Consider the following 13535-nt stretch of genomic DNA (forward strand, 5'->3'; position numbering starts at 1 on the left):
CCCGTTTATGGTACTAGGAAACCAACACACCCACCTAGTCTCTAAAACCCTCTAAGCACGGGAGGTTGTACGGGAAGCAGAGAAATAGCCTTGTCTTGGGGGACGTGACCCCTTTAAGGGGTATCGATTCCCGAGCTCTGACTCTGCTTCCCACGCTGGGGACCTTACAGGGAGACTTCCAGCGTTCTCTGCACTCGCATTTGTGAGCCAAGCACTGGCGGCTCCCGCCCGCTCTCCAGGGCACTGCAGGAATAAATAAGGAACAGTTGCAGAGAGGATTACCCCCCCGTGAGCACGTGACGGAGGCATGAAAGATTAATACCTGCCCACGCGGTGCTACGCCAGCAACCGAAAGCGGCTTTACTCCACGACACCCATCAACGGTGCGCTGGATAAAACCACGTGCACAGGAAAACCATCGGACACCGTGCCTTTGCCACTGCACAATTAACAGAAAAAATACGCTTTCCAATGAAAACACTCGCTGTTGCTGAGGTTGCAGTGAAACTGCTACACGCTGGGACATGTGGCACAATCCGTTTGGGAAGTGACTGGGTAGCACAGGTGGGACCCAGAAATCTCACTTACGTAACTTTATCCTGATAGCCCAAGGGAGGAAATCAGGTGGGATGCATAGAAATGTTCACCACGGCCTTATCTGGGAGAGTGACAAGATGCCAGCTCTCTCAGGAAATAACACTTAAGTGAATTATGGAGAAACAGGAGACCCTAACATGGTCACTCAGTGACTCGTTCCCTGCTTGAGAAGCGCCCCCGCGTGTGTCTGCATGTGCAGAAGGCAGACAGCCGATGGCAGGAGTCCCTCCCCGACCACACTCATCCCGCCTCTGACTCAGTGACCCCCTCTGGCGGGAAGGGGCCGCGTGTGGGGGCAGGGGAGGGGAGGTTCTGGCAGCCTCCGCTTGCAGCCAAGGCGCTGGAGCTGTGTCCCCATGCGGATCCCCCTCACTTGGTGTCCTGGTGACCCTGGCTCAGGAGTGAGGCCACGGGTGAGCACCTGCCCGGTTAGTGTGCGGACAAAGGCATAGGCTCAAGAGCCCAGGGGGTCACGTTCTGGCTCTGTCCTTTGGTAGCTGTGTGACCTGAGGCGAGGCATGGGACCTGTTCTCCCCTGGGAAGCAGAGGCAGCCACGGTGCCTGCTGGGGTGGCTGGGGATGGAGGTAAACACTGCAAGGGTCAAGCACGGGCCTGACCGAGAGCAAACCCACAAGTGGCAGCTGCCAATACAGGCAAGGATGGTGACAGCAATCGTCACTCACTGTCCTCAGCACCTCCGAGAGAGTCAGAGGCACTGCCCGACCCCTCTCCTTGCAGCTCCGTCCCCGCACCCCAGCCGGGCAGGCTTGGAGCGCTCAGCCTCCCTGCAGCTCTGTTCCCGGGACCTTGGCCTTTTCTGCCTGTCACCTGGGAACACCTGATCTGGACGCACTGGGACGGTTTCTGCAGTTTGAAGGAATTACCTCGGGATAACTAAGTGCCTTGGTTGTAAAAACACGAGCTGTGTCCTGCGTCCTGTCTCGGGCATGGCAGTGGCTACAGCTGAGGCTGCCAGACGCGAGGGCTGAGGGGCTGCAGCAGAGCCCTCGGTCCAGAGCCTGTGGCCATCAGCCTCTGACGCCAGCCCAGGCCACAGCTGCCGCAGCAGGCACCTGGCTTTGTCTCGTCCTCAGCTGCGGGGGGGTGTGTCCCTGCCGCCTGCCATCTCGGGCTGGGTGCCAGGCCCGGCGGCTGTGGCGCCTCTGCCCTCCCCTGGGCACTGCCTGTTGTGCAGGGTGTTCAGGGCGGGAGTGTGTCCCGGGGGAAGACACTTTGGGAAGGCCCTTCAGTGGCGAGGTTGGCCTCAGGTGGCCCAGGGACCCTCTGGTCCTTCCTGGTTCTGAAGGCTTGTTCCTGCCTGCCATGGCCAGCCCGGGGGAGGTAAAAGCAGGGGCCTGTGGTGGGGACAGCCTTTGTCTGACTCCGGGGAGCCGAGGCTTCGTCCCCGGGCTTCATGAGGTGGCTGGCGCATCACAAGTCAGGCTGAGCTGGGGCACAGAGGTGATGGGACAGGCACGCCCTGTCCTCACCGGGCCCACAGTCTAGGAAGGCCAGACGTCAGCAGTGAAGGTCACTGCAGAGTGTGCTTGGGCAGAGGCCTGAGGGACACTGGCGAGGGGGCACAGTCAGAGCCGCACCACAACCCTGGCTCTACCGACAACCACAAGTCTTCCCCCAGCCTCGGTTTCCCTTGCCTTAAAATGACGAGGCTGGGCTACGTAGCGTCAAAGAATTGGAACTTTCCTGTGGCCACTGGCTCCAGGGGCCCATATCGGTTTACAAGCCTCCTCACTCAGGGACGTGTGCCCTCTTGTCCCCTCCAGGGGCTGGGGGTCAGGGTCCCCTTGCCTGGCCCCCTCCCTGCCCCCGCTGCTCACACAGGCTGCTCCCTGGGACCCATGTGGGTGTACCCTGGGGCCCAGCCAGGCCCTCGGCACCCATACAGCCCGGCAGGTGGCTGGGCTGCTCCAGCAGCTGGTTACCAGGCTGCTGGGGGTGGGAAGAAACCCTCTCCCCTGAGCATTCCTCCCAATGGCACCCCAGTGGGCTTTGCCAGAACCTTCCAGCCCTGGGTGTGGCAGGGAATGATGACAGCGGCACCCAGGCTGTGTGTGTGTATGTTGGGTTGATCATGGCAGCTGGCACAGCTCAGGGCCCCCCAGGGGTACTAGAGGCTCAGGGCAGGGCTCAGGGCCTTGAGGATGTGGGGGGACCCTGGTTGGCTTCCCTCCCTCACAGGCCAGATGAATGCCCCAGCTCCGCTGCACAGAGAGGGCAGGAGGCATCTTCTAATGACGTCCAGGCCTCCGGGACCCTTCCTCAGCCTGCTAGTGTCCCTTCCCCACACTGTTTCTGTGCCTTCGTGCCTAGCTCTCCCTGCCTGGAAGGCCACCTCCTGCCCACCAGTTAGAGGCCTGGCTCCACCCTGCTACTCCTTTCCTGACCATGCTGGCTGGACACCACTGGCACTTAGGTGGTGGCCTGAGTGGCATCTGGGTGCCTCCTCCCCGACTGACATGGGCCCTGAAGGCAGTGGCCTCGTCTGCATCCCTGATTCGTAGGTCAATGGGTGACATTCCTCAGCCACCAGCCTCACGGCAGAGCTCAGTGGGAGAGGGTCGCCTGGCCTGGTACCACTGGGCCCCCAGGTGTACCACCAGTTGCCAACGACCTATAGGCGTCTTCTAAACAGGTCCTTCTTTTCCAGAATCAGCTCTGTTTTTCTGGAAGGACTTCGGTCAGGGTCCCATTGAAAACTCATGTGCACCAGCAGGACGGGAGCTGGCCTGCCACTCCCAGAGGACTTTCCCAAACCCATCTTTCAGGATGGAGGGAAGGCAGGGCGCATCCCCGGAGCCTCTGAGGGGCCCTCGTGCAGTGTGGCTGATGTCCCTGGGACACTCCCACTGCCTTCTAGCCAGGAAGGACGTAAACAAGGAGGCATCTGCTACGCCTGCGAGGGGCAAAGTACACCTGGTCCCCACGGAAAGGGACGATTTTGAGCTTCTGCTCAAAATCACAGGGTGTCCTTCACAGAAGCAAAGGGACTAGATGGCTCTGGGCCTCCTGTCTGTGACACCTGAATACCTCCTGGCCTGAGTGACTAAAAATACCTTGTACTCATTCCCAGGGAAAGGCAATACCCCTGCAGGGCGTGCGGGGCCAGCTGAGCAGAGGCGGGAGAGGCAGGAGACAGGAGGGGAGATGCCACAGGCTACGTCTGGACAGACGGGCACAGACAGGTGACAGATGTGGTACGGGCAGGTACAGAGGGAGGAGGACCAGCTCCTCTACACAGCTCTGGCCTCCTTGACGGCGGACAAGCCTCCGGGCAGCATCCCCTGCACCAAACCGCATTCCACGAGGACCGGGAAACTGACAATAGCACCTTGCCAGGCACTGCAGCATAAAAGCACACGGGGGAGTTTAGAGTCAAAGCTGGCAAAAGCGTAGCAGGTCACTCCACTAGAACGTGGGCTTCATGTGTTCCCGAGAATTAAAGGAACCTCGGTGAAGCCCTCTCACCAGAGCTTCCGACCATCTCAGAGTGTTTCCTCGTGTGCTGCTGCGAGGCAGAGGCGGGAAAACTCACCAGCCGACTGAAATAGCTGGGAGTGTTACTCAAAGCACAGTCTTGGGACCCCTGGATCAGAGTCACCAGGGACAGTGGGGCCTACTGAGTGGCACTGGGACCCCCGGGGCTGTTCAGGCCCCACGCCCTGCAGGCCTGGCAGGAGCACTGCTGGCTCAGCACCACTCAGCCCACCCTGGGCCCCCCAGAGACTCCGGCCCTCACAGCTTCTGCCATTGCGCTGTGCAGTCATCACAAGGCTGAGAGATGCGTCCTGGCCTGGTGTCCCCAGAAATGCCCCCATGATGCAGGAAGAGGGAGAATGCACACGGAAATAGCCACGCAGGGGCCGACGCAGGAGGGTCCCGCTGATGAACATGGTGACGTTCCTCCCTGCGCCCTGCCACGCCTGGGCCCGCAGCCCTGCTCTCACCTTCCTTCTCTGTCACATTTCTCCAGAGCCATTTAGACAAAGAGTGGGCTGTGGCCCTGGTCCTGGCCCCACTGCCTCCTGGCCTGGACACCTCAGGAAAGCCACTTTGATGCGCACCGTCTGGCATCAGTCGGGTGGGAATGAGGACGACTGGGGAGTGCTGGAAGCCGGCGGTGGCGGATCTGTGACACCCTGTGCCTCCCTGCCATGCTGGGGAGCCTGGCGCCATCTCCCCTCCAACACAGACTGCCTCCTGGGTGGCAGCCGCCCCCACCCCATGCAGCAGACACTGCCACCCTGTCTCCCCCCCTCCCTGGGCCGGGGATGGTCCAGGGTTTTCTCCTGTCTGTCCTCTGCTTCACCTTCCTTCTCAAGCCCCGCACCCCTGACTGCTCCCCTGGCTCTGTCTCCTGCCCACTTCACTCTTGGCACTACCCCCAGGTGACCTTGTCCACCGTTATGGCTATGACTGGTGGGTAGGTGGCCGTCACCTCCAGGTCCCACCTCTCACGTGAACTCCAGCCCTGCCTTCTCAATTCCTGTGGGCGCCGCTGGCCAAGACAGGACCTGGGACCCAACTTGGCAGACCCAGCACAGCACTTCCTGTCCGAGAGTCTGAGCGGCCTGCCGGACCCAGTGAGCAAAGCGAGGGAGGCTCCTGGCTCTCCTCTTCCTCCCGTCCAGCTCCATGGTGGCTGCGTTCCCACTCCTGTCTGTGATCACGCTGGGCCTCTGGCCAGCCCAGTCCTCCCTCCGTGGCCTTCTTGTGCAGGGCCCTCTCCTGAAGTCCTTTCCCAGCTTTGCCTCTCACTAGCCTCCCTGTCCTTCAAGGTCTGGGTCCAGTGTCCCCCTGCCCCGGTCCCTCCCTCGCCATCAGAGGGTTTCTCTGGCAGCTCTGGGCCTGTGCGTGCTGCACCCTTTCCCGGCTCGCAGCCTCTAGAGGACAGAAGTGGGCGGGTCTTGCACAGCCTTGGTCCTTCAAATGTCTGCTGCAAAGGTCTCCACACTTCATTGGTATTCATAGGTTTTAAATAATGTTTTAAATTTAAATTTATTTTCTAATGAATGGATTCATTAGAATCTCCTTGTCCCTGCATTTTAGCTATTTCTAACCCTCCTATATGTAGAAGGGGCAGGAAGGACGCCACTTCTAGAAAGCCCCTGCCACCACTGTGTGTTCAGGATGGCAAGGCTCCAAGGCACAATTCTAGATCCTTCTGCATTTGACAGCTTGTGGACATCAGGGTCTGCATTTGTGCTGAAAGATCCCAAAACTTCCAAGGGATGGAAAATGAAAACACATCCGTGGTGAAGGATGGCCAGTGCGCTCAGAGCGTGGTGCCGGGGGGATCAGGGACAGGCAGGTGGCAGGTGTGCAGATGCATGCGGGGCCTGAGGCCAGGGCAAGGTGTGTCCCTCTTTCCTGGGGGTGTGTGTTGGGGGTCTTCTCTGCAGACCAACAGACAAAGGCAGCAGGCTCTCCCCTCCTGCCCTCTCATCCTCTTCCCTCCCCTCTTCTACCATGAAAGCAGGCAGCCGGGCTCTCCGGGCCCTTCCCCAGGAGCAGGCAGCCCCTTCTGAGGAGCCCTGAGTGGGCCCAGGAAATGGATCAGCAGGGAACCCAAGTCACTCTGCCCCGGCTTTCCTGGAGGCTCAGTTGGGTGGCCCAGGGGCCACCTGGGCTCCAGGCAGGATGAGGGGTGGGCTCTGTCTTGCCCGGGGAGGGGAGAAGCTGACAGTCACTGAGCACCTCTGTGTGCCAGGGACTGTCCCCAGGGGTCTATTCTGGAGGCACCATTTCACCCATCCAGAAAAAGGGAGATGTGAGAAGGAGGCCATGTGGCTTAGAGGCTGAGAGACGCAGAGGCTTGGAGAAGGAACCCTCTACAGGCGAGGAGCCATGGCGGGTGACAGAGGGCCCCCGGGGCCCGGACACAGGGCCTTACACCACCCAAGGAGGCGCTGATGAGCCTCCCCACGGCGAGTGGCTCACTGGTTTGTCTCAAAATCTAGTGCAGGGATCTGAGAAGAAACGCATGCTTGGCCCTCAGCCGCTGCGCCGGATGGATCTCCACCACCCAGCGGCCAGGGCTGAGGTCACCTGAGGAAAACCTGTCTAACTCATCTGGAGAGCAGGCGGGAAGGAGGGCCCGGTCCCCACCATTTGTTTCCCCTTTTCTCAATCCTATTTTGTCTGCACTCAGCATGGCATCAAAACAGTCAGCTCTGTGTGGCCCGTGTGCTGGAGACAGCAGAGATGGCTGCCTGCAAGGAGGAAGTTAAGGGAGGCAGGTGCCTGGGAAGCAGGTGGGACAGGTGTGGGGTGTCGGCTCTGTGACGAGTGACACACACAGCCCCACGTGGGCGAGCTTCCCATGTCTCTGGGTTTAACCACATGGTCACTCGGCAGAGTAGGGAGTGGCCTCCTGAGACCTTGTCCAGCAGATATATGACTTAGAGATCTGGGCGTGCTGGCAGCAGGGTGCCCTCGGGCTGGGGGTCATCGCACGTGCACAGGAAGAGCAAGGCCTGCCCTTCGGGCGCCCCTGTGGCGAAGCATACAGAGAGCAAGCGGCTGCTCAGGTCTACCTGGCAGGGAGACTCAGGCACTTCCCAAGCCCGGGCTGAATGGAAAGCCTCAAGGCACCTGGCAGTGACAGGCCCAAGACCAGGTGTGCAGCTCCCCTCCCCCGCAGCCCGTGTCCTCTCCTAAGGAAGGCGCCGTTGGCGCTGCCTCCTCAGTACTGGCTGAGCCAAGACAGCACGTCTCTCGACAGACTCACTCCAGGACGGGCCGAGGCGGGGCGGGGATCGGGGTACGCAGTGCGCAGAGGGCTGCCTGTCACCAGGGAAACAGCAATGCAGGGCTTTCCCTGTCATGAGAAAGGACAGTTTCCATTGGCCTCAGGGCCGGGGATTGAACCCTGACCCTCCTGAGTGTCTGAGGAGACTCCCTTGCACAGAGGGAGGGATTTCTGGCATCTGTCAGAGCTTGAGTAGATGGCAGAAGGGGCCCCTATCACAGAGTCCTGGCAGGGCAGGAACAGAATCAAGGTTTCCTCCCTACCTGGAAGGCTGGGGTCAGTCTTGCTGCTGCCCTATGCCTCAGTTTCCCCATCCCAGCCAGCCTACCTCACAGCATTATTATGTACCAGGACCTGAGGTGAACCGAGGTCAGAAGTGCAGGTCCAGTGTGGGGAGGGCCGCTCCTTCCCTCCATCCCACCCTGGCCTGGGCCCTGGGCCCCCTGCCTCGGATAACGACTCAGCCATCTCTCTGACCACCGGAACAACGGCACCTGCAAGCTGGGGCCTGCGGGCCAGGCAGGACTGGAGTCGTGGAGAGTTCTCCCGTGGTTGGTGGCACCTCTTGCTCCCTACGGCCCCTCCGGTGAATCAGACATATCGAAAGGTGCTGCTTTCTCCCTGAATGTCAGCAACACCTCCAAAGTGGCCTTCCCAAAGGGCAGCCGGTCATGTCCTCAGGGGATTGGCTTCCTCCAGCCCGGACAGCCAGAGAAGTGGATGGGCGCAAATAAGTAGGAAGAATGGGGCCCAGCCCAGCCCCACCTGCCTGCATGACCCTGGAGAAGCCTCTCCCTCTGGGCTTCCGTCACTCCTCTGAGGGAGAAGACGCCCGAGTGTTGGGAGGGAACACCCCTGCGGTGTTAGAGTCCTTGCCTCTATGAGGCACGACCCCCTGGCATGGGGGTCGGAGGGAGAAGGGGTAGAGGGAGGTGTGGGGTCTCTGGTCCCCGACACCTCCTTCCCGAGGGCTGCCCTCAGCTGCCCTGTTCTGCCTCCTTACTCAGGGACACCAAGAGAGCATTTTGACTCTGAGACCTCTGGTGACGTGAGGATCACTGAAAATTTAGCCGAGGACCAAACACCAAAGTCCCCGGAAATGGAAACAGGTTCTCCAGGGTTCTCGTGGCGGAGCAGGCTTTCCTTCAACACAGACGGTGTTTGCCCAGTTGCCACGGCAGACACCACACATAGGAAAGTCTACAGGAGGCCCCCTCCCTCTAAGCCCTTACCGGAAACTGCCAAATCAAAATTTTGTGCCACTCACTTCCTCCTGAATCATTTGGGTTTCAGAAGATTATTGAAAAAGGAGAGCAAGCCAGCCAGCCCAAGGGCATGAAGCCTTCTCCAGCTGCCCAGCCCCCAGAGCTCTCGGCCCCTGCGCCTCCCTGGCACCCACGGCCTGTGCCCCATCTCCTGTGTGCAACTGGTTTTGTGTGCCCTTCCTCCAATCCAGGCTCTGTATCCAGACCACAAGGGTTTTGAACACAAGAAACACATGAAAAGGGTTTTGCATTTTTTATGACACCCCCACAGCCTCACTGCCTGGCTCAGTCCCTGGGCACTAGTCAGCACCTACAAAGCATTTGTTGACTGGTGTAGCAAAGAGAGAAGAAAAGAGTGAACCTTGGTTTTATAAGGGAAGCCTCCACCAGGCTGCTTTCGAGGCAGGGACGTGCTGCAGCCCAAATACTGTTAGTGTCACTGAGTGTGAACTTGGAGAGCTGTCCCTGGAGAGGCTGCACCTTGAGCCTGATAGACAAGACCTGGGAGGCCACGTGCACTCCTAGGGCCCCACGCTGTGAAAGCACAGGGCTTGGAACCCAGAGCTGCACACCAGCCTGGGCTCTGCAGCAGACACACATCCGCCAAGTGAGAATCAGGTGGGCAGATGCGACTCTCCACATGCAGGTCTCCAAACCCTGCAATGCAAGGCCAGAATGCAGCTTCCTTAGCAGAGCGAGAGCTCCGCATTGGAAGTGTGTGTGTGTGGGGTGGGGGCTGGTGTTTTTGAGGGGGAGGAGAAGTTGCAGAGATGGAAGAAATCCTGAAATGACAGACAATGGGACAGCTGTGGCCTGAACTTGGTGTTCTTGCTCCTCGGATATGGATGTATTAATTTCCATAAATGCTAATAGCCCATTTCCCCAAGAGCTATTACTTATGTCATCTCCCTCTGGATTTGGTTCAACACAGGGCAGACAAATGAAAGGGAGGAAAAGCAACCCCCACCGGCGAGTGGTGGCTCCCCAGCCCTCTCCCAACCAGGCAGCTCAGGCCTAGGTCCTAAAGTGGCCCTGCCAACTGCAGGTGGAGACCCCTGCCTTCAGCCCCATAGCCAGGTCCCTGTCATGACAGGAAGCAAAGAAAGTTACCAACCCCAAAAATGCTGAATCACAAAGTAAGGCTGAGCAGGAAAGTGGGGGTGGGGCAGGGAGGGAGAAGGTGGCCAGGGAGGAGGGTGCTAAGGGGCTCCCCACCTGGAGCACCCCAAGATGCTTTAGACAAAGCACAGCCCCTGCAGGAGCCCCCAGGACAGATGCCAGGAGGCGCGACGCCAGGATGCGCCAGGATGGGAGGGTGGGAAGGTGGGCAGGTACACCGGGCTGCTGGTACTGCAGCAGGAAGCGGTGCAGCAGCTGGGTCTCTGCATCCTGAAGGAGCAGCAGCAAGTAGGGAAGTGGGGAAACGCTTTGAGCCAGGGCCTGGGCATGCATGGGGGAAAAGCTGAAGATGGGGGTAGGGGCCAGGGACGGGGTGGGGAGGAGGGTGTAAGTAGCCCCAGGAAGTGGTGCAGGAAGGGACTGCCAAGGTCCTGGGGAGCAGAGCACCATGGAGAGGGGGCGCCCACGGGAAGAGGTCGGAGGGGCAGGGAGCAGAATGGCAGGGAGGAGGGGGACAGGGACTAGAGGGACACAGGGGCAGGCGGCGAGGACGAAGGATGCAGAGCAGCGAGGGGCAGCGATGGGGACGACGGGCCCAGGAGCGCTCCGATGGGGCTGCGCAGAGGCCAGGAAAGGGGACTCGGAGGACGATGAGGGAAGGGGAGGCGAGGCTGCGGGGCGGGAGGGGGTAGAGATGGGGTCTAGGCGCACCGTGGGATGCGGGAGAGGGATGAAGTTTGGGGCACGGGTCGCGGGTGCAGGCTGAAAGGTCAGGCGGGATGACAGGGAAGGAAAGAGAGGATGGGATGGGGGAAGGGAGACAACGGAGAAGGAGGTGAGGAGGCTGGGGAGGTGAGACGGCGGCGGGGACAGGGATGCAGGGCCGGGCAAACGGAGATGAAGGGACGGCGGTGCCCACTGCCGCTCTCCCGGCGCAGGTCCTGGGAAAGCGCGGCCCGCTGGGGTCTCCCCGTGCACTCACCTGGGGGCTCCAGCTCCGGATCCTGCGCCCCGCTCCGGATCTTCCTTCCCGCCCTGCCCCTGCGACTTCAGCGCCCCCGAATCCCGCTCGCTCGGGCAGGTTCCGCTCGCAGCATCTTCACCTCGTGGGACGCCCGGGGCCACGCCTCTGCCAGCTCCTCATTGGCTGTTGTTCACGCCAGTCACGTTCCCATTGGCTGAGAGCCTGCGGTCATGCAAATCAGGACGGGCCCGCCGTCTCGCCGATTGGCTGGGACTCGAGGAGCGTATCCCCTCGACTTGGGTTCTGATTCGCCCCACGGCCCTGACGACGAAAGTGACGAGAGGCGGGTTCTCGGCCTGAGCGCGCAGTGCGCCGCCTTCCGAGGCTCCTCCCGCGGGTGGCGGCGGACGGGGTGCTCTCCTTGGCCGGTCCTCGGCCCGCGAGGCCTGCGGCTCCGCTGGGCACCGGGCCTCTGGGTCCGTCGTGGGGCAACTTCCTTGAAAGCGTGGGCCTAGTGGCTCCTGGCGTGGCTGTGGCGGGCCCGTTTCCTAGGTAACGCTGCCCGCGGCGGGCGGAACCATGTGGGCCGGCGCCGCGGGGGAGGTTCGACGTGGCCGGCAGGCGCGGGTGGCCGCAGGGCCCGCCGAGGCCACGGGCTCGGAGGTGGTATAGTCCGTCGCGCTCCTGCGTGGGGACCCGGTGCCTGCGCGGCGCGGTCCGGGGCTGTACCTGCAGCAGTCGTCCCCCCCTTCCCGGACACTTGGTGTGGCCCAGCCGCCCAGTGCAGTTGGGCGTCGTGGGCTGCCCAATTGGTGCTCGCCCTCCGCCCTCTGGCCTCTGCCCTCTGCTCCCGGCCCCTCGCCGCATGCAGACCCCTCTGAGGTGAGGACAGTGCCGATCACCCGGGCCCTGCCGGGGCGCGGGGCCTCGGTTTCCCCCGCCCTCTCGTCCGCGCGCACTTTTTCGCGGGCTCCTGCCAGGTAGCCCCTGAGTCCGGCTGTGCGGCCCGGCCGTCCCATCCCCGCGCTGCGGCCCTCGGATGTGCCCGCGAGGCTCTGTCCTCGGGGCTGTGAGCCTTCCGCTCCCCGTTCCTGCTGCCGGACCTCCGGGCTGGCCGACCCGCGCTGCCCGCTGCCTTTCGCCACCAACGCAGGCCTGTCCCCGCCCACCCCTCGGACTGGCAGGCCCCACTTCAGCCTGAAATCCCTTCAGGTCTGGCGTCATACACACCGCAGGATCCTGCCTCTGGTGTGTAGGGAGAGTGTTTTCGACGACGGTGGGCGCTGCTTTCTGGTCCTAGGTCTCGGTTGCAGCTCCCCCGTGCAGTGTGCATAGGTTACAGCTGTGCCTTTGGGGCATGTCTCGGTCTGGCTCCAGTATGAATTCCACTGGGCGATGGGCTTGTCTTCTGTGTTCAGGACCCGTTCTCCTGGGCCTAGCACAGGGTAGGTGCTGGAAGAATGCTCCTTGAGTGAGGGAATTCCAGGCAGTGCTTAATCAAACCTGTACTTCTCCGAAGGCTCCCCAAGGCATCTGGGTCTCAGGCATTTTACACCTCCTTCACTTCTGGAAAGGAGGCTTCCTTGCACCTCACAGAGCCTCCCCACCCCCTGCCCCTTCCTTTCCCTGGAAACCGCTATTTTTGGGACTTAAGCCCAGCTTCACCTCTTCAGCCTCCCTGGCCAACGCCCCCATCCCCGGCCAGGTTGGGCGCATGTTCCCTGTGCTGCTCACACTCACCCTCTTGCCTTCTCCCCTGTGGATTTCTGGATTCTTGAAGACAGGGCAATTGACAGTCTTTGTATATGCTGGAACACAGTAGGTGCTTGGTAAACATTTGTCGATAGATCTGCAGAAAGAAAGATCTCAAGGAGACTTCTGAGACCTCATTTTGTAGGTTGGAAACAGGCGGGGGTGGGGTGGGGGGAGGTGAGAGTCTTTCCTGAAATTGGAGGGGAGGGAGAGAGAGAGGATTAGCTCAGGAGGTCCCTGGTCCGCCAGTTCTGCTGGTGGCCCCCTGGGGCCTTTCTTCTCCCTGGGCTCTCCTGGCTTCCGTGATGGGGTTGGTGGGGGTGATTATAATGGTTTTAGATTTATCACTGGCTCTCTGAGTCTCTGTTTCCTCTTCTATAAGATGGGGAGAATGATGACACTTGCTTTACAGAGTAGTCGGAATAATACTCTGTGTTATTGTCTGAGTTAATTTGAAAGAGTTGTCTTCAAGCTCTGAGATTCTTTCTTCTGCCGGGTCTAGTCTATTCTTAAAACTTTCCACTGTGTTTTGTGTTTCCCTAAATGAATTTTTGATTTCCAGGAGTTCTATTTGGTTTTTTATTTACTATGTCGATCTCTTTAGTGAATTTTTCATTCATTTCCTGAATTGTTTTTCTGGTTTCTTTGAGTTGGTTTTCCATTTTCTCTTGGATTTTATTGCGCTTCCTTACAATCCATATTTGGAATTCTTTATCTGGGGCTCGATAAAAGCTGGTATATTTTCTTCTTTTTTTTATCCCGGTGAGCTCATTGTACTCTATTCTAGTGTTCCAAACTTGGAACCCTCCCAGTTTTCTCTTCCTATTGTTTATTTGGCCCCAAAGGCCCTACTGCCCTTCCTCCATGGCATTCTTTTTAATCATTAAAAGATTTTCACTGAGGACTCACCCCAGATCTCGGGGAGCTCACAGTCTTGCAAGACAACAGTAAAAGCATAGCCCTTGGGAAGTTTGGTGACTCTAATGTCACTGGTGCTGCTATGTGTAGCTGGAGGGTGGGGGTGAGGTTTGCTCTCAGGAGGTGGCATTTGATTTGACTCCTAAAGGG

The 13535-nt window shown here is 59.9% G+C and overlaps 2 protein-coding genes across 10 annotated transcripts in view; one reads left to right on the forward strand and one right to left on the reverse strand.

The window, feature by feature from the left end:
• KCNAB2 (potassium voltage-gated channel subfamily A regulatory beta subunit 2) overlaps nucleotides 1-10916 on the reverse strand; it is an 83731-nt gene extending 72815 nt beyond the window's left edge. For both annotated transcript variants that reach the window (XM_045546299.1, XM_045546298.1), the window contains exon 1: nucleotides 10734-10916. The gene's annotated coding sequence lies outside the window, so the exon portion shown is untranslated. The remainder of the gene's footprint in view (nucleotides 1-10733) is intronic.
• Nucleotides 9963-13535, forward strand: part of NPHP4 (nephrocystin 4) — a 114262-nt gene continuing 110689 nt past the window's right edge. For 5 of the 8 annotated variants that reach the window (XR_006733954.1, XM_045546297.1, XM_045546288.1 and 2 more), the window contains exon 1: nucleotides 11080-11267. The gene's annotated coding sequence lies outside the window, so the exon portion shown is untranslated. Of the gene's footprint in view, nucleotides 10040-11079; nucleotides 11268-11539; nucleotides 11598-13535 lie in introns of those variants that run through there. The other 3 variants (XM_045546293.1, XM_045546296.1, XM_045546289.1) reach the window with 2 other exon arrangements.

Source organism: Lemur catta, chromosome 3 (genome assembly GCF_020740605.2).
Source record: "Lemur catta isolate mLemCat1 chromosome 3, mLemCat1.pri, whole genome shotgun sequence".
Taxonomy (NCBI): Eukaryota; Metazoa; Chordata; class Mammalia; order Primates; family Lemuridae; genus Lemur; species Lemur catta.